We start from the raw sequence: 21,383 nt of genomic DNA on the forward strand, positions 1-21,383 counted from the left end.
TTATTCTGTGATGCTGTTGTATTCATTTGCAGCTTTGCTGTTTATGAACTTTATCTAAATGTCTGGCTTATGGACTTTGGGAGAGGGGAATTTGAAGGTTATTGGAGAGGCTATTTAGCAGTGATCATCTTAGTAAGCCACTTAACTCTGTTGCGTGTTTTTGCACGCTAAAGTACTGGTACTTTGTATGTAATGTTATTTGACTTAAGCTTTCCTTCATCTTGAGAAGTACACATTCCGAGTATCCTTTGGGTTATTACAATTTTTTTGTAACTGTATTTGTGTACCTTATTATTATTGCCACGGATGTTTTCTTGTGCTCGTTTTTTTTTCCCCTTTAAAAAAGCTTTCAGTGGTTTGAAAGCATTGTATACAGCACTGTATACATTCCTTGTCTGTGTAATCCATCTGAATAACTGATACTGAGTTTTAGTCTTCAGTCGAGAATTTCTTTTGGGTACTGAGAGCTTTGGAGTATTAAAAATAAATACCATATAAGGAAAACAGAATAGCACCAAATAGCTTTAGTAGAGAGTGAATCACAGAATCTGCAAAATGATGGCCGAGAGTTGAAAAAAAGGGCAATGAATGCTTTTTTGTTTTTTGTCCTGATGAAATCTAGTTATTTCACATGCTTGTTAGGGTTTCTGATTTTTCATATTACCTTGTTATAAAAAGAAATATTAAAACTTTAGAAACTGGAATCTCATCATTTTTTTTTGCCTAAAAAGACGGAAAATTTAAAATAAAAGACATCTAAAAGTTATTTATAAGCTATATTTGTAAAACGTAGAAAGTATACTTTTACCTGTAAATTCTGGTCAAGATGGACCTTTTGATAATTTTGATAGTTTTGCTAATAACCAGGACCTACGGGTGCCTTAGCGTCATGTATTTGTTTATCTGCCCAGTCCAGTTTAAGATTATTGAGTGCATTTTTTTTTTTTTTTTTTTTGGTTTTTCGAGACAAGGTTTCTCTGTGGCTTTGGAGCCTGTCCTGGAACTAGTTCTGTAGACCAGGCTGGTCTCAAACTCACAGAGATCCGCCTGCCTCTGCCTCCCGAGTGCTGGGATTAAAGGCGTGCGTTTTTTTAAAGCTGAAAAGACTTTTTGTTTAATTCATGGACATTAACTAGAGAATTAATTTTTTAGATAACTTTTGTCCCACAGTATATTATTAAGGCATTTATCTTTAATTGTATATGCCAGCCTAGGACAAATAATGTCTATGTTAAAATGTCAGGCATTATAGAAAATGTAGTGACTATACTAGTATTTTTGCTTCTCTGGCATCGTTAAATGCTGTTTTAAAAATTGTATCTTTCCTCATAAATTTAAGATGATTCAGGAAAAGAATAAATCTTAATTTCTAGCTTTCAAGTTAATCATTTGAACTGTTTTTATGTCGATTCAAGAGTTATGTGGTTTACTTTTAAGGATAAATCGGTAAGATAGCTATCCTAAGTTCAGATTTTGTGGGCAAATGTGTGTCATTGCAGCAATGTGAATTGATACTATTATGTATTGTTTATTAAAATTTTTACATGCTATAAATAAACTGAGGTCAATGCTAAAGAAGGGGCACACTGTAAAAGATAATCATGACAAAATTAGGAAAAGAGGAAAATTAAAATCACTCCCATGTGTACAGTGTGGATGAGTGTGCTGTGTAGTGGAATAAGTATTGTTTGTTACCACCAAGTGTGAATGGTTACTACAGTCTTATTTTTCCTGCCTGGTTAAGTAACACAGGGTTATATAGACAATTTGGAGGATTAAGGAATATATTTCAGAAGAAGGGAAACACCTTCCAGAGATAGTCAATGCTGCCCTTTTTTGAAAGATACATTTTCTTTTGAAATGGTGTTAGAAGTTACCAAAAAGGCAAAAATGAAAATGCATCATTTTTGTAGAGAAATTTGGATCTTTGAAACTTAATAAACACAACAAAAACTCTTTAAGATCATGAGCGCTTTCTAATGTTACGTAATACTTCGCCCAATCATGAGTCCTTTTTGTGTGGGGTACCGGGTTTAGAGACAGGGTTTCTCGTGTAACTGCCCTGGCTGGCCTGGAGCTGTAGACCAGCTTGGCCTCAAACTCACTGTGATCTGCCTGCCTCTGCCTCCCAAGTGCTGGGATTGAAGACATGCAGAGGCACCATCCACCCAATCATGATTACTAATGGCCAAAGCAAAACTGACTTGATGCTTTTTTTAATTACCCAACATTTAGTTTCAATTTTCACTTTTATAACTTGTGAAAATTCAGTTTCACTCTTCCTTGGGTATTTGAGCATTTATTTAGAAAGCCTTCCTGTAATGTAATATATGAACATGAACTGGAGAGTTAGAGTAGCTCCAATTCTTAAGTGTAACTGACTTTAGTCTACTTAATTTTCAAATTCTAAAGATCCTTCCTGTAGAATTCAGAGGAATAATGTATGTGTAACATTTAGAAAACATACCCTGTTGTGTGAGTGTGTGCATTAAACCTTAAGAATAGATTATAACTAGCAAATAGTTCTCTTAAATAAATCTCTTTTCCCCTTAGCTCTCACCTGTTCAGTGCATATACCTTCTTATTTGTGCTGGGGTTTGGAAGTGCTTGCTATTTTATATTTTGGAATATTTATATAGACTTGAGCAGTTGAGCCTCTTGTATTGGAAAAACCTAAAATCAAAACATTCTCTAAAATTTGAAAAAAACTTTTTTTTTTGGGCATCATGTAAGCATTCAAAAATTTTCAGATTTTAGAGAATTTCAGGTTTTGGATTTCTTTTCATTAGAGATGCCTAACATGCAATTAGTCATTGCCTTTGCATTTTTTGCCTCTCAGTGTACCTCTGCATCATGGGTTTAGGGACCAAATCTGCTTAGCTTAGTGTAGGTGTTTGCACTGCTGGGGTCAAATCAAGGGCTTTCCACATGCTAGCAGGCACTCTGCTGTGGAGCTGTACACCACAGCCCAAATCAGTCTTGTGTGCTAATGTATGTTTGAAACCTCAGAAGGCCCAAAAGGAGCTTGTTGACTGTATGAAAGATGTTTTAACAAAGCTTTTAATATCTTCCTTAAGATTTTTTTCCCCTTACATCAGTTTTGCCAATTTATATCATACTATGTGTGAATTGTCTACTGAATATGGTTGTATAAAATTACTCTAAAATTGTGAATGATAATTTTTAGATTCATATTTTTTAATTTTCTGAAAAATTTTAAAATTTTATGTCCCTTAAGAAAACTGTATTCCTTTTTCTGTTTGTGTTCTTCATTCTCATCGATAAGAATAAAGACAAAGCTATAATACTAGGCTATAGTCCTAGCCCTGGTACCCTGCTGAGTATCATTCAATGGTTCAAGAGAGGGAGCTAAATAATATTTAATATCACACAAAGTATATGTGAAGTTTTATGCAGAAATACTGTTCAAGATTGGTCAAGTGATTTTAACTGGGTAAACTTAACAGGGTCGAAGTTTCAAGAGAACTTTTGAATAATGTGCTGTATCAATTATTAATTCAAAATGTTGGGAAGATACTAGACACTAAAATCAGAACCTGTTTGCTTACTAAGCTTAGAGTGTTTGGAAGGCTTAAAAGTAGTTTGATATCTGGTTGTGTTTGAGATGAGTGGCTTGCTTTGTAAGGGTAGGTCAGAATAAGTGAGTTTTAATTACTGTTGCGTAGTTTATGCTTTTAGTTCATCAATTCATTTGATAAATACGACTAACTCCTTTTAAGTGTCAGGCACTGTTTGAAGAAAATATACCTGTGATAGCATATATTGTAGCAGTTGGTGATCAGGTGATGGAGACAAAGAAGTCAGAGGTGTAAAGGGCGGGCGGGGGGGACGTAGAAAGACCAGTCGGTATGTCTCTTCTTAGAGTGAGTGAATGGGTAAACACGCCCGTGTTTGTCCCAGGGAAAGGCCTTTTGGGAAGGGGCAGCAACACAGAACGGATAACCCTGTTACAGGAATATACTAGATGTCTTATTTTAAAAAAAAATCGCAAGACTGTTACTGAAATGTAGTGGAAAGGAAGGCAGTGCTAAAATAAAATAGTACTGGGAAAAGAAAGGACCAGTGAGGACGGGCTTGTAAACCGCGCTAAGGACCATCTGTTTGTTTTATTGTTGTAGTCTAGGCTAGTATGTTTTGATTACATGCTACAAGCTTGAAACAGGAAATGAAACTTCCAGCTTTGCTCTTTTTTCCAAATTGTTTTGATCACTATATGTCCCTTGAATTTTCATTTGACTCTTAGGATTAACTTGTTTAGTTTTGCCAAGAAGCCAGCAGGAATTTTTAATAATGATTTTGTTTAATTTGTTGATCATTGAGCTATATTGCCACTTTTCTTCTGATCTTTGAACATGGAGTGACTTTGTTTATATAGTTCTTTTAATTTTTTCCATAATTTTTTGCAGCTTTCAGTGTATAAATTTTGTTCCTTAAACTTAAGTTCTTTAATCTCTTTGCTTGGGAAACGGAGTTGCTTTCTTAACTTCTTTTTTGGGTGTTTCATTATTACTGCATGGAAATGTGATTCTTACATATTGATTTATTTATATACCTTGTACTGTGTCATTGAACTTCCTCATTTAACCATTTGATAAGATACAGTAAAGATTATTGAAATCCAAACTACTGTGAAACTGCTGTAAAATCATTAATCTAGTGACTGCCTTAGGATTTTCCATAGAGTCGATAATGTGGTCTGCAGCTAGAGGCAATATCACCTCCTCTCCGGACTGAACACTTGCTATTTCATTGTTGCCTAGTGGTTCTGTCTAGTGACAAGAGTAGACAACCTTGTTTTGGTCCTGCTCTTAGAAGGAAATATTGACTATTTCACCATTCATTATGCTTCTGACAGTGCCCTTTTGTAAAACCATAACTTGGAAGACATACATTACGTTTGTTTGTTTGTCTGTTTCTGTGGGCACACATGTGCCTTGGGGCCCACATGCGGATTAGAGGACAGTTTACAGGAGTCCGTTCTCCTACCATGGAGGTCCTAGGGATCAAATTTTATATGTTGCTGGGTTTCATTTCCTCATTTTGTTAGTTACAGTTGCATTTCTTGTGATGTTTTTGGTGGTCTTAACTTGTTAATGCTGACCACTGGGTGGTTATTTGTTTTGGATTAGTTTGTGATTCTTTTTCTTTTAAATATTTGAGAATTTCATCACTCAAGTCTCCTGGTCATGCACCTTTTTTCCCTGTTGAAACTTTTCTATTAATGCAGTCTCTTTACTTGTTATGGGTCTTGTTTCAATTGTTTTATTTCTTCTGTCAGTTTTGATAGCCTGATGTCTTAGGAATTTGTTCATTTTCTCTAGTTTCATAGTTCGTTACATGAACCTGTTATTTCTTTATCCTTCTCTTAATGTAATTATGTTATTATGATCTATCTCTTTATGCCAGTTTCATTTTTCTTTTTCTTGGTTAGCTTAAAGTTTGCTAGTTTTGGTTACTTCTCCCTATATCCAACCTTAAGATTTCTTTGTTCCTCAGTTATTCTATCATTTTTATTTTTCTCTGTTTGGTATAGTTTGTTGTCCCCCCCCCCACCCCAGTTTCTTGAGGTAGAAATTTAGGTAGTTAATTAATTGGAAATCGATGCCCCCTCTTTCTCTCACCTTCTTCTTTCCTTCCCTCCTCCTTTCTCCCTCCCTTTGTTTCTTGCTTTTCTTTTTTTCTTCCCCACGTCGAGTTCTGTACCACTGAACTATATATGGCCCTAGCCTTCGGATATCTTTTTAAAAATGTAGGCCTTTACAACCAAAAAATTCCCTTCAAGTGTCACTTCATTTATATCATCTAAATTTCGGAATCTTGTGCTTTTTATTCCTTCAGAATGTTCAGTTTTGTTTTCTGCCCTCGTCCTTTTACAAGTTAGTATTTTGAAGGGTGTTGTTTAACTTGCACAGACTTGTGGAATTTTTGCAAATTTCCTGTTGTTATTTTAATTTCATTCCACTACACTTGTGTAGCCTATTTTATAATTTTATTCTTTTTCAATTTAAGACTTAATTATGATCCAGTCTGAAATTGTCCTGAAGAGCGCATGTTTTGCCGTTTGTTGGTTATTTCATAGAAGTTTGTCGGCTCTAGCTGTTTCATGTCATTGTTAGTCTCTTGTTGCCTAAGTTATTGTATACATTATTTGAAATGGATTATTAAAATTGCCCAGATACTGTTGAGTTGGCTGCTTCCAGTATGGAAACCAATTAGTGTGGTCTTCCTGGAGAAGACTGTTTCACTCTCGGCATTCTTAGTTGCCTGCAGTTCTTGGTGCAGGGTTGAGACCTCAAGGGCTTTCCTGCCAACCACTTTGGCATGTCTACTATTGTAGCCCTTGTTCAGCCACGCTGGTGAAATTTTATGGGTATAGCTTTAACATTGCTAGAAGACACATTCTCACAGCAAACTCCCTGCTCCTATGGCTCCTATAATCTTTCCTTCCCCATTCTACAATGTTCCTGAAACCTTAGGCAGAGTATTTTTTAGATGTATCCATTGGATACATCTGGACTTCACAACTTGTCGTTTTGACTGGTTGTAGCTTTCTGTAGTAGTGGTCTCTAGTCTATTACAAAGAAAAGTTTCTTTTCTTTCTTTCTTTTCTTTTCTTTTCTTTTCTTTTTTTTTTTGGTAATAGACTCAAGACTTTCTAGACTAGACAATGAGTTCATGGTCGTCACCCTTGGCAATTGACTGAAACACTGAAACATTGCTTCTCTAGAGACTGAGATTGCATTTAGGAAAATAGACATATGTATATATACATACACATATATGCACAAAGTAGCAATGAAAGAAGAGGCCTTGAATTTGAAAGAGCAAAGAGATGTATGGGAATGTTTGGAGGGATGAAAGTGAAGGGGCAAATGCTGTAATTATAATGTGACAAAAGAAAAGGAAAATTAGGAATCTTTTTCCATCCAAAACCAAACAAAACTGGAATCAGAAGTCTCCCACTAGGCCTGGCTAAGATCTTTTTAAAATGATGGGCTATTGTTATCGTTCCTAATTTTAAGTCTTTAATGCTTCCCTTAAACAACTGGTTATTTGGAAGTCTGTTAATTCTGATGCTGTGGGCTGCGCTTTACCCCGTGTGTTGTAATCTGCGGAGGGCCGACATTTAGTGCTCTGCAGTATCTGCACACACTGATCCTCTTTCTGGTTACAGCTGGTGCAGTGGCTTCTCTGTGCTGTTTTAATGAATTTTTATGTGCTTTGCATTGGGAAGTATTTGATGTCATACTCTGGAGGATGAAGCCTTAAAGGTGTAGATGTAGTTACCCTAAGATGACAATGATTTCTTAACAATGTGTCTTTCACTTGTAGCTCTCCTAGGTTGTCTTGGTATGGCACTCAGGTATCCATCTTCACTAGTGCTGCTAATGATGCTGTTCCATTTGATAGGCCCAGAGTGTAGATCTTGTCTGTTCCTACTGTCTGATTAAAGATTGGGCCCCCATTCTTGCCTTTGATGTTCTTTAGAACCCAATAAGGCTCTTCTTAGTTGTCTTCCCCCGTTTTCTTTGGTAAACCAATTGTGTTTTGAGGGGAGTTTCTAGAAACTTTAATGTTCTAGAATCTGGGCCAGTATACAGCCTATATGGCCTCTGTGATAGGAATGGGATGGGTTGAAGGCCGAGAGTGTATAAAGCCAAGCCTCTTTGTATTTATCAAGACCATTGAAAGCTGGTGAAGAGGCAGGTATACGAAATTTTGTTGTCTCTCCTGGGGAAGTACTATACCCAGGACAAGGGAGAGTGAGCCCTTTCTCCTTGATTTCCCTCTACCCAGAGTAGATCTTTCATGGTCAGCTTAGTTTACAGAGGGAGGGAAGTCAAGGTACATACATACTAAGATTCTTACTGTTGTTATTGAGGCGTAGTGGATTATCTGAAGTATGGCTGTTTTTGTTTTTGTTTTGTTTTGCTATACCTTAGAACAGTCCCGAGATAACCATTTTTTTCCTTTGAAGATTTTTTTCTAGTAATTTTTTTCATTAATTCAAATTTAAATATAAAGTGAACCTGTTTTCTCAGAATGGCTTCTAGGCATTTTGTTGAATTTTATTTGCAGACATTTTGTTGAATTTTTTGTGTATATAATCCAGAGGAGCATTGGTATTTGAATTTTTCATCATCATTTAATGCATTTGGTTTTGGTGTAAGCGTGATGAAAATGAAGTATTGCCTCCTGGTTTCTTTTCTGGACTACGTTGTGTGCAACTAACTATATTACACACTGATGATGGCTGTTCTTCATATGCAATTACCTTATTCTAGCAGATGCACAGCTGCTTGGGTTTTTATCAGAGTGGGTTAGGGTGGCCTCAACATCACAGTCATCTAAATTTCCATTTGTGAGAGTTGTCCCTCTATTTCTTATCCTTTTCATGCCTAGGGGCTCAGTAATTATGCGTTTTTCTGCATTCCTGAAAGTGATAGTTACGGTTTATTAGTCTGCTTAAAGTGCATTGTTAGTCATTTTTTTTTCTACTTAAAGCTCTAGATTGGTACTTTTTCTTCATTCGGCCGGCCAGCCGGCCTGCCTGCCTGCCTGCCTTCCTTCCTTCCTTCCTTCCTTGCACGTCCCCTTCTTTTTTTTCCTCCCCTTATCCTCGCTTTGGATTCATTTTACCCTCTTAGTAGTTTTGGAAGGTGTAATCTTTGGTGGTTGGCTCCATCTCTCTTTTAAATATAAACACTTAAAATTATAAATTTCCATTAAATAATAGTTTACCTGTATTTCACAACTTTTGTGCTTTTAATTCTTGATCTGTTTATTCTGTCTTTCGTTGTACTTACCCTTTATGTTCCTACGTATATTTGTTTGTTTGGTCTTTTAGAGATTTCTCTAGGAGTTATAGTACATACATTTTGCTTTTGTAAATTTGTTTACTAAAGCTATAGATTCATCAGAATATATCTTTCGTGTGAATTCAGTTCTTCAATATATATCATTTTTTAAAATGACATATATAATAATGTGGCCAGATTTTCTGGACACCCCCCCCCCCCCCGGCTTCCTGGTCCTTGTGATCACCACGGAGAGAAGATGGCACATACATACAGAGTGAATGGGAGCAAACTCCAAAGGGTAGGAGTGGACACTGACCAGAAGGGACATTGTCCCTTGTACATTTTAGATAGCCCACATACTGTTTTTCAAGTCTTTAGTACAAACAACTTTCCCCAGGAACTTTGTTCAGCCCACATGATTGTCAGGCCTGTTTGGATTTGTTTTTATCAGAAAGCCTCCAGCAGTAAGTAATCTTAAAAGGTTTTGGTAGATATCTGATGACCTTTAGGGAAGTTCAGAATGTCACTTTTCCTCAGGTCACAGGTGTGACTCGGATTGCAGTCTGAGTAGTCCTGAGAGAGAGAGAGCTCTGCAGTTCAGGCCTTGGTTTTACCAGCTGCTAACCTCTAACTAGCCACTTGACACCCGATAGACCAGTTTGTTTTTAAAGAACCTGTCATCGTGGCTGGTGGTTTAGTTGGGAGGTAGAACACTTGTTATGCCTACAGTCTTGATAAAATCCTCAGCACATGCCCAAAAGTAATTTTTTAAATTATAGTGTTCTTTGAATATTAATCTCTCTTGTTTCTGTGGTGATGGGCTTCTCTCTCCTCTGTCTGGTTTCTGTTTATGTGACCTGTTATATCTGAGAGGTAGGAGTATTGAAATAATCAAGTGTAAACGTGGTTGTGTTAGTTCCACTTTCAAGGTTACTATTCTGTCAGCTTGAATCTCTGTTAGTTACATAGAAGTCTGTATGTCTTGGGCTCAGTTGGTGAGGTGCTTAAAGACCTGAATGTGGTTAAAACCACATTAAGAACAGCCAGGTGTAGTGATGAGGTTTGTTAATACAGTGCTGAGAAGGTAGAGACAGGTGCACCAGCCAGCCTAGCCTGCCTCCAGAGTTCTAGGCTACAGACCTAGTCCCTCCTAAAGAAGGAGGTGTATTATCTTTTGTGCTTTCTTTTAGCCAGGTCACATCAAAGATTTAGTCTGAGTTTTGAGGCAAAAATCTTTGATTCTATTATACCTGGCTGCCACTAATTAGCTGTATGTATAAGACTCCCCCAAATTATCATTTCTTTTTTAAATCTTTAAAACAAGATATTTAAATGAAATGTGCTCTGTTTTTTTTTTTCTCCAGATTTCTTATTCTAATCTAGAGACTTGGTTTCATGAATGGCTCTTGCTTGAAACATGTACACTCTTTCTCAAAGTAATACTTCATGTGCGCAAAATAAACGCTTCTGAAAGTACCAAGTATGTTAGAATATCGGTTTTAAAAATAATGATTGCATATTCAGTTTCATGCTTATTAACACAAAGTATAATGCTACATGGTAATGTTTAGACTGATAATGGTATAAATGATAGTTGAGGAAAATGAAATGAATTAGTGGTGACAAAAATCCCAGGTGCAGACAGATAGAGCTGTGGGCGTGTTACTTGTATTTTCAATTAAGTAAATACTACAATTCAGTTAGTGGGTTAGTAAAATGAAGGTGTAATTTTCTTTTATGTCTTTAGTAACATGGTCACTTTGTTGGATTATATTGATTATTTACTCTTAAATGATATGGGGAAATTAGAAAATAGGAACAACCATAGTATTCCTGAGGTCAGAGGGACATTGGGGAGCCAACCTGGAAGACAACTGTCAGAATCTTGACAAAAGTGGAAAGAGTCTGCTATTTAATACCTTGAACGTTTCATCCTTAAACTGAATTGATTTGGAAAACTTCAAAGGTGTGATTCATAGAAAGTCTAGTCATCCCAAAAGGTCTAGTCCTACATGAGAATGTCAAGGGGAATAGAGATTTGTATTTTAAAAGGGTGTTTTCATGCAGTTGAAGTCAGTAAAGCATTCAGTGTATTTTGTGGTTCATTAATTCAGTAAAGTATTTATGTTGTGTGTCACTGTTTTAGGCACTGAAGATAAGAGTGATAAGCATAATAGCCTCTTTTTGAGGACTTAGATACCAAGGGCTGACAGACAGACAAATGTGAACAAAATTCAGACAGTTGGGTGGTCAGTGAAGGCCTTTGTGAAGACAAATGTCAGTGTTAAGGTGCTTGGCATTGAAAAACTGAGGTGAAGTCGTCGGAAAACAGCAACAAGTGCAGTGACACTAAGTTGGAGAAGGTCGGGACAAGGATGGGGCGGCCTCATCCTGCTCCTCTTCCCTCATCCTTCTTCCTTTCTTCTCTTTTTTTCTTCTTTCTTCCTCCACATGTCATTATCACTTCTACCTGCACTCTTAATCCTCTTTCCTCTCATGCTCATTACATTTCTGGCTTTGGTTCAGTCCGCTGCTTGCCCTGTTCCTTCTTCCCTGCAGTTGCCTGTCTTAAGACTAGCTTCCTAAGTGGCTCCTTAGTATACAGACTGACACTTCTGCATACTCTATTTCCTCCTAGCTCTTGACTCTCAGAATTAGTTTACGTTTTTTTCTCCTGCCTTAAACCTCTGACATCTTCTTCTTTTATATCCATGCTTTGAGTTGATGACTTTGCTTTGCATTTAGGTAGACAAACATAATGCCTGGAGATTTGCAGGATAATAATAATATCCAATAAATGCCATCTTATTTAAATCTACTACTTAATAACTTTCTTGCATCAATATACCCTGTGCCTAAGTCCAGTCTCTTAGATATTGCACCCACATTTACTAAAAATCACCTGGAATCTATCCTCTTTATCATTTTTTCCCCCATGTGTTTTTGTTGCTGTGATAAAACACCATGACCAGGGGACAAGAGTTCATATGGAGAGGAGGCATGCCAGAAGTAGCAGACCTGGTGCCTAGAGCAGGAGGCTCAGAGCTCACTCCCTTCTTGTGAGCACAAAGCAGAGGGTGAACTGGAAATGACAAGACTTTAAACTTTCTGAGCCTGGCTACAGTGACATACTTCCTCCAATAAGGCCACACCTCTGAAATTACCACAGTACCATCAAATGGGGACCAAGTGGTTACATATATGAGCCTATGGGGGACTCCTTCATTCAGAGTACCACATACATTATATTATTTGTGTGTGTGTGTGTGTGTGTGTGTGTGTGTCTGTGTCTTATAAACTCCACTTTAGATATTCTTGCAGCCATTCTTTATTTTGCTTGCTTTTATGACAGAACTCTTTGTGAAAGATGCCTCTATTTTATCTCCATTTGCTTGTGAAATTATTTTCTAATGCTGTTTTTATTTCTATTGTCCAGCCAAAGCTGTTGCTGTGAAGGACCCTTCAGATGACTTCTGTACTGTTAATAGAGATTAATCCTCATGTTATTTATTTTTAACAGTTGCTTTTCTTTGAACTGATCACCCCAGTTGTAAGAGTATCTGCTAAGTTCTTAGTTTTCTTCTCATTCACTTGTGCTGTGCAGTGCAGTTTGTTTACACTTAAAGCAGCTCTAAATCGCAGGGAGGCGACAGAGGATCCTCTCTCTCCTCTGTTTTCCATTCCCATCCTGTTTACAAGCATGAGGCTCAGAAAGTGTTGATGGTGTTATGTAAGTTCAATAGGACCTCTTTGTTGTATTGCATTTTATTTGACCATTAGTCAGAGACAGTTTGAGTATCTTGCATTGCTTTGCCTGTAAAACACATAAATCTGGGTGTTGAGCTACCAAATGTTTGTGATAGAATTATTTATAGTCAGATTAAAAGAAGGGTATCAGGAAAGGTACCAGTACAGAGATACAAAATCTAAAGTTATGAAACATTAAATTATGATGACCAGAGAATAAACTAGTTTAAAGGGAATATTGTTGGTTAGCTTTTGTTTTTCTTTGTCAGTAAAAGGAACTTTCCATTTTATATTAATAATTGACCTTTGAAATATGAATTATTAAAATATTCAGAAAATATTTGTAGTTATTTTGGCAGTTTTGCCAGTCTAATTGTGATATGCTCCTATTAAAATTCAGGAGTTTCTTTTTGTCTGCTGGTGTTTTTTGTGTATACTACTAGTTATCAAATCAGGTTTTGGAAACATTTATACCTGTAATCAAACTATAAATTAGTGATAGCAAGGAAACTTGGCTTTTCAATACAAGGTTCTTGATATGTATACACCATCTTAGTTGTTCATGGTGAGTTCTGTCAAGGTAACAGAATAAGTCCTTTGGGAGGTGGACCTCAGCACATTTGTGAAACACCATGTGGGTACTGGGAATCAAGCTAGAATCCTCTAGAGGAGGAGCCTGTGCTTTTAACCCGAGTCCTCTTTCTAGCCTCATCTGAGCATACCCAGGACAGATTGTCTTAATTATTATGTTAATTGAGGTGGGAGACCAATCCACTGTGGGTGGCAATTTCCTCTAGCAATAATTTTGGGCTGTGTAAGAACAGAAAGCAGCTGGGCTTTAATCCCAGTACGTGGGAGGCAGAGGCTGGCAGGTATCTGTGAGTTCAGGATAGCCTGGGCTGTTACAAAGAGAAACCCTGTCTTGGAAAACCCCAAACAAGAACAACAACAAAACAAACAAAAAGATCAGAGAAAGAACTGAGCAGTAGTAGCATGCATGCCTTACAGTTCACTGTCTTGTGGATGAATGTGACCAGTTCTCTCAAGCTCCCGCCACTGTGGCTTCCCTGCCAAGATGAACTGCAGCCTCGGTTTGTAAGCAGACTACCTTTTCTCCTTCAGGTTGCGGTTGTCAAGTTCTTACCCGAAGGCAATGAAAGCTGGCCCTAGACTCACTTTGTCAGCAAGCACGGCCTTGCACTCTGTCCTGTCTCATCTTCCTGAGAAGATTAGAGGCTTGTGTCACTGTGCTTGACATACGACCATTTTTAGAGCCTGTTAAGGAAAACACTGTTACTATCATAGTTCTGTAATTTCACAAACTTTAGGTTTTTAATTGCCGGTAGCTCTTCATCTGTGGGTGGACTCTATGCGATTTCTCCCATCCATGTTAGCATGTCAAGTCAGCTAGTAGTGTCATAGTTCAGTCTTTAAGCAGCCCTATCTTTGAGATTCCAAGGATGAACCTCTCCTATCATAGCTAGAAGATGCAATCTTGCAGCAGAATTCCTCATCCTCTGGCTCTCTCCTTCTTTCCTTTATGTTTTCCTAGCCATATGTAGGGATTGTGCAGAATCTGTAAATATATCCTTTGCCTCTGGACATCCCACAGCTAGTTGTTTCCAGCATTTGATTAATTGTAGCTTTCTATCTTCTTGGGCGGGGGTAACTTGTTTGGTGACAGGTGAGAGCTCCACTTATCTGTGGGTATGAAGCCAAGCATTTAGAATATAGTTACCTATGTTTTATTTGGCTAAATGCATTTACTTTGGCTTTTATTTGGTTTCAGTGAAACTGGTCAGATCTTTTAGTTGGTTCTAATTAATAGCCAATCCAGAATATACTTTGACTGAATTAAACAAGCAAACAACAATAACAAAACCAACCTTAGCTAACTGGTTCAACTATTTAACCTCATTAAATGCAACCTTTAACTTTTGAGTGTATAGTGATGATTAAATTACAGATATTTTAGCTACTACCTCCAAACTTCCAATTATTTGAAATATTACTGAGCACTGTAGTTGGAGAAAAAGTAGTATTGGGAAAATCATCTATCAGTGTCTACTTTTCTGAGTCACTTTAACAATTTTGTGAATTAAGGCCAGTGAAGAAAAATTTATTTGTTTAACTTTACATTTTTGCTTTTCCAGCATATATTATTGGCATAACTAAGTGTCTTTTTCAGTTTTGCATCTATGTTCATAATTTTTTTTGGGCTTTATGTGGTTTGAGAATCAGGGTGACTGTGGCCTTGTAAAATGAATTGGGCAATGTTGCTTTTGTTTTCATTTTGTGGAATAATTTGAGAAGTATTGGCATTAAAAATTCTTAGAAAGTCTGGTTGAATTCTGTGCCAAAAACTATCTAGCCCTTGGATGTTTTTGATTGAGAGACTTATAATGTCTGCTTCTCTTTGACTAGAAGCTATAGGTCTGTTTACATCGCTTAGCTGACTTTGATCTAACTTTGGTAAGGGGCATTGAGATAGTTATCCATTTACTTTCTGATTTGGTTATCCATTTATTTTCTGATAGTTATTCATTTATTTTCTGATTAAAGTATGTTCTTATGATTATTTGGATTTTTTCAAAGGTTTATTTACTTATTATATATGCAGTGTTCTACCTGCATGTTTGTCTGCAGGCCAGAAGAGGGCAGTAGGTCTCATTACAGATGGTTGTGAACCACCATGTGGTTGCTGGGAATTGAACTTGGGACCTCTGGAAGAGCAGCTAGTGCTCTTAACCTCTGAGCCATCTCTCCAGCCCTGGTGTCTGTTGTTAAGTCCCCTTTTTCATTTCTAGTTTTGTTAATTTGGATATACTCTCCACCTTTTATTTAATTTGGGTAAGGGTTTTTCTCAAAGAACTTAATTGATTATATATATATGTTGATTTTATCCCTGAGTTTGTTAAGTTACTAGTATGAGAGTTCTCCAGTTTTTTCTTTTCTTCCTCCCTCCCTCCCTTCCTTTTTTCTTTCCTCTCTTCCTTTCTTCTTCCTTTTTTTCTTCCTTCCATCTTAGTGTGCTGTGTAAACTTGCCTCTAAGAACTGCCATTATAGTGTCTCATAAGCCTGGGTATGTTGTGTATTCATTTTCATTCAGTTCTAGAAAGACTTTAGTTCCTTTCCTTGGCCAATAGTTTATTCAGTAGTGGCTTGTTTAGTGTCCATGGGTTTGTAAGCTTCCTGTTGTTTCTGTTGTTGATTTAGTTGGTGTTGGTCAAGTAGGATGCAGGGTGTTATTTCAGTTTTCCTGTGTCTGTTGAGACTTGTGTGGTAAATTTTGGAGAAAGTTCCATGGGGTGCTGAGAAGAAAGTGTAATTTTGTGTGAATGTTCTGAAAATATTTGTTAGGTTCATTTGGTTTATAATGTTAGTTAACTTCAAGCATTTCTGTTTAGATTTTGTCTGGATGACCTGTTTATTAGTGAGAGTGGGATATTGAGATATCCTGCTATTGGTGTGAAGGATCCATATGTGACACAGACTGTAGTAATGTTTCTTGTATGAACTTGTTGCCCTTGTTTGGTGCAGAGATGTTAAGATTTACAATGGCCTCTTGGCAGATTTTTCATTTGATGAGTATGTAGTGTTCTACCCTGTGCCTTTTGATTAGCTTTGGTTTGAAGTCAATTTTGTCAGATAGTAAAGCTTTCTTCTTAGATCTATTTGCTTGGAATATTTTTTTCCCAACCTTTTACCCAGAGGCGATGTCTGTCGTTGATGATAGTGTGTTTCTTGAATGCAGTAGAGGAATGACTGAAACATGTTTACACATCTGTTTTGTTAGTCTGTGCCCCCCCCCCCCCAGTTTGAGGGAGAATTGATGTTGAGAGATACCAATAAGCAGTGATTGTTGGTTCCTGTTTGTTGTTGTTGAAGTGGTGGTGTGTTCATGAGTGTGTATTTTCCCTCTTGATTTTGATTTGTCTGGGATTGTTTATTCCCTGGTTTTTGGGGCGAGGGTGGTTAAGATCCTTAGTGTGTAATTTTCCTTTTAGCACTGTTTGTAGTGCTGGATTTGTAAACCATCCAAGAAAAAGGGACGGAAATTGTAACCATAAAGAAATTTGTTTGTGCTGACAAACCTTGTTTGATGATCACCCTGACTGCTTCCGGAATCCTAGGAAGTTGGTAAAGTATAGCTTCCTCCTATCTTTGAGAACCACGTGATATCATTTCCTGAGATGATCAGTTTATGAAGGTTCTTCTGTAACTAATACCCTGGTGGATCCAAGGTGAATAGTGAGGGGGAGGAGGAAACTTTGGAGGAGGCAGTAGCCCTCACTGGAGCCAGTCTTCAAGTGTGTCTCTTGCTCTGGCCTTTGTTCTACTTTTTGACAAAGTCGGCTTTACTTACCACTCCTCATCAGTCCTGCTGGACTTTGAAACTGAGTTTCTGTCAGCTATTTGTACTGCTGCCAGGCAAACCTTGCATTAACATGTATATTTGAAAGTCTAGAATATACTTAAGGATACCTGCTTTAACATCTTTACCTAGTAATTCCACCATTTATCCACTTGCTGAATTTTCTTTCATTTGCTCTATTTCAACTTACTATGAGTTCTAGTGTTCCTGCTTTTGGTAAGTGTCACATACTTACTGTTGCATTCTTTTTTGCGAGTTGGTAGGGTTGGTTTATGTTCTGTGGTTGGGATTGTTTGGGGGTGCAGTTCAGCTTGGTTTGGGGCTTTCTTACAGTCCTCCACAGTCTTTTTCTAAAGCTTCTTTTATTTGTTAGCTGGGGCTTTCCTTCATTACCTTCTCTGCTCTGGTTGCCTGATCATGAGCTTTTTGCTCTTTTTTTTTTTTTTTAGAAAGAACTGAAAGGCTTTTATTGAAGTTCTTCTAAATAATTTTCCATTCACTCCAGTTCTGTATTCATTTTCCAGATATCTGAAGTGTCATAATTTAAATTGTAAGTCTAATAACATTTTGTAGAAAGGAACTTCATGTGTTCATTCTGACCCCAGCCACTATTGGTTCATGGTCAACCATGGAAAAATTCCATTTTGTCATTTCAAGGATAGACATTTAATGATCCTCATCTGCAATGGTCCCTACACTGTCCAAATGTGTAATGTTTCCTCTGGCACTCAAGATAATCTGTTCACAGCACCATCTTGTAAAACCTGAAAACATGTTAACTCTTTCCAACATCAGTGGCACAAAATCCCATTAACATTCCAAAAGAGACAAATAAAGACACAGTGAGGGAAGACTGGACCAAGGCAAGACTGAAGCAGAGCAGAGACAATCATCAAATCCTGTAGCTCCCTTGTCTGATGTATGGGCTTCAGTTTCAAATGACTTAAATGGCCCTGTGCGTGCAAGTTCTCACGCATTTTTCTCTTTGGTAACTTCCCGTCACTGTAAGCAGCTAGGTCTCCATGGACGTTGTGTCGTAACTTTGGTATCTTAACTTCTTTGGGTTCAAAATGGAACCCACTGTGCTGTGAAATCACATTTTTAAATGTGTTATATTTATTTATGCTGTGGAACATTTGTTTTAATGATGCAAAGAATTGCTGCATTGGTTTAGCTCTGTGAAGCTGTGATAGTTGGCCTATCTAGAATATAGAATAACTGGTTGGTCTAAAACATATTTGAATGACCTGTCACGTGACAAGAAAGGACAGGCAGGGCTCCCGGGAAAAGAGAATCAATGGGAGGGAAAATCTGGGAGGAAAAAAAGAAATAAGAGGCAACAGAAGGAGAAAACAACAGGAGCCCTTAAGCTCCTTTAAGCTACACAGCAAGCCATGGAGTAAGAAATAAAGAGAGGAATACAGAATAAAGATAAAGGCCAGGAGCAAACTGTAGACAGAACAATTAAGTTAAAAACAACCTGTCTCGTAACAAGCCAAAGTCACCTGATCATGAGCTTTGAAGATTGCTTCCACTATTCCTAAGTTTTCAGAATACTTTTCTGCAGACATTTTCATATTCAGATACAAATCATTACTCAGCTTAAACCTTAATAGGAATTCTCTGTTTAGTTCCTTGGAGTTCTTCATTTCTGTATCCTTCTGTCTGTTTGCCAATCCTCATTACCTTGTTTCTTTCCTCTTTCTGACTTGGAACTTGTTTGGACTGTTAAGAACCTTGAACTCTGGCTTCCACTCTGCCATCCTGTCATTGTCAGAGCCCTTCCTACAATGGTCTGGGAGCACTCGCTTCATTTGTTCTTTCTGAGTACCCTGAACTGACTGGTGCTCGTACATCAGAACTGCTGTTTCAGACAGTTTGCTGGGATAAATACACCTAGTTTCTCTCTTTTTGTTTCCTTTCATGGAAGATAGCTCTTCTTAATAGAAAATTTCATTGTATTTTGGCAAATAACATAGTTTTGTAACTTAACTATTTGTAGGATTTTGTGGGAAAACTATGTATAAACGTGGGGAAAATGACTTGCTTGTTCCTGGGTGCTTGTTTTCTTCTTTCCACAGACAACCTTAGATACATTATGTAATGTCCCCCTTCATTTATTGAACCTCATTTCGTTCTCCTTATGTGAATTATCACCGCATTGCATTATTCTTTGTTTTATTTAATATAACAGGGTGAAGGTAGTGGTGACAGATGCTTATTTTTCATACTTGGCTCAGAAGCACATAAAAAATACCTTTAATTTTTTTCTCCTTTTGTTTATTAAGAGATAATGCTCCTTTAATAGAAGAATATTAGTTCCTATTCCTGGTTAGAATCTTGAAATAAATATAGAAGAAAGCAAAAAGTAAATAAAATTTCCCTTCATATTAAAATCTGTCATGATGAAATGTTAATTTTTATTATTAAATTATTAGCTCATAAAATTTTACTCCTAATTGTCATTTTTTGTATAATTAGTATGTGCTGTTAAAGTTGTGTGGCATTAAGGTATTAAATGTTACCTTGTTATTTTTAGATGTAAATATATCTCTTGATAAAATTTATGTAATATGAAAGTGTACTAACTGGAATTTTACACAATATATTCAAAGAGGAAAACACTCTTATTCTATAACATAGTCACTTAAACTTTAGACTGTTGTCCACTGAATTCAGTTAGCATGAATACATTAAGGTAGATCCTATCAAAGAACTTTATTAATACTATTATACCCTAATATTAAAACAAGATTGCCATTTAGGAGCTATATGCTTAATTTATCAATTTATTTGTTTATTTTTGTGGCCGCCAAGCCAAATATGTGTCATATTATTGTTATGGGACATCTGTTTGCTTGGTAGTTTCTCCTTTAAAATACCCCAATTCCTGACTCAGGCATATAGCACCATGGTAGAGTGCTTACCCGGCATTTGCAAGGCTCTGTTGTTCAATCTCAAGCGTGCTATAAATTAAATGATAAATGCAAAAAGTTTAAATGATAACATTTATAGCAGTAACTATATAATGAGTTTTAAAAACTACTTATTTTTGAGAGACATACTTTATTCTAAAAGCATATACAAAGTTTCTAGTGAACATTTACACTTTTGCATAGAGTTGAGCATCTTGAAGTATTTCAGTCCAGCATATCCTGTGTATGATGGTCAAAACTGAGTAAAACCATAGCTTCTGCAATCTCATGATTTTTTTTTATGTAGGCAATAGGAGCTAGTAGATTGATTTTATCAGTTCTTTGTAGAACATTGTTCAATAATGTTAGTTTTTCATTTAAAAATTATCCTCTTAACAAATTGTGTTTTAGAGGTTATGGATACATATTTAAAACTTTGTATTTGCCCTTTTTAATAATACTAATTTGGGTTTTGTTGTTTTTAAATTGTGGGGCTTGCGAAATGGATCATTGGTTACAAGTGCATACTGCTCTTTCAGAGGACTTGGGTTTGGTTCTTAGCACCCACATCACATGGCTCAGAACTGCCTGTAACTCCTGCTCCAGAGTACCCAACACCCTCCTCTGGTCTCTTGAGCACTGTTCCCATGAACACAAATCTATACACAGACATATGTCTATGCATATCTATAATTTAAAACTATATAAAAATGCAAAGACTGTATGTGTGGTGCTAGTGTATGTGTATAATACAATTGTGTGTGGATGTGGAAGGTGTCCTTCCTCAGTTGGAGCTGCTCTCTCACTGAACCTGAAGCACTTTGATTAGGATATGTTGGTTGGCAGGCCAGTGAGCTTCAGGGATCTGCCTGTCTGCCCCTCCTCCACCCCAGACTGGTACAGGGTTCTCCGGATGGAAACAGTCCTGATGCTGGCAAGGCAGACACTTTGTCCACGGAGCTAGCTCCCTAGTCCTCACCTTATTTATGGATTATAGATTAGCTGTTTTTATTATCTCATCCTACTGTACATTTCATATGATAGTAAATATAAGTTGCTTTAAATTTGAATGCAAAATTATAATGGATAGTAACATTATTAGTTCAGTAGCTATATATACTACTTTCTAAGTAGTATATGAGTAAATGTTTTATATAAAGCTACTTGTCCTGAAAATATATCATATGCATATCTTTGCATCTTTGAACTTTGAATTTCATTATATTTTTAAAATAACATTTGTGGTAATTCTTACCTCAGTTTCAATTTCTTTTTTAAATCTGACATGCAGAATGTATACCCAGGTTAAGAGCTGAGCATCATTAACTCCTCTCCCATGCCAAAGAGTGAATTCTGTTGCAGTGTGTATGGAATAGGGGGGCTGAAAGGCAGGCATTTGCTCTTCATCACTGGAGTTGATATTGATAGAACATTGGAGTGGATTTTTAACCTAACAGTTGTCTTAAAAAATATGATGTGTTTACATCTTACAATGTGAAAATAAGCTTTGTGGGTGATATGAG

At 36.9% G+C, this 21,383-nt stretch overlaps 1 protein-coding gene across 8 annotated transcripts in view; it reads left to right on the forward strand.

Moving 5' to 3' along the window:
- Positions 1–21,383, forward strand: part of Cnot2 (CCR4-NOT transcription complex subunit 2) — a 91,009-nt gene that overhangs the window by 10,517 nt on the left and 59,109 nt on the right. The gene's annotated exons all lie outside the window — the stretch shown is intronic.

The sequence above is a fragment of the Microtus oregoni genome, unplaced genomic scaffold (genome assembly GCF_018167655.1).
Source record: "Microtus oregoni isolate MIOR12 unplaced genomic scaffold, Mior012 000001F_ref0000356, whole genome shotgun sequence".
Classification (NCBI taxonomy): domain Eukaryota; kingdom Metazoa; phylum Chordata; class Mammalia; order Rodentia; family Cricetidae; genus Microtus; species Microtus oregoni.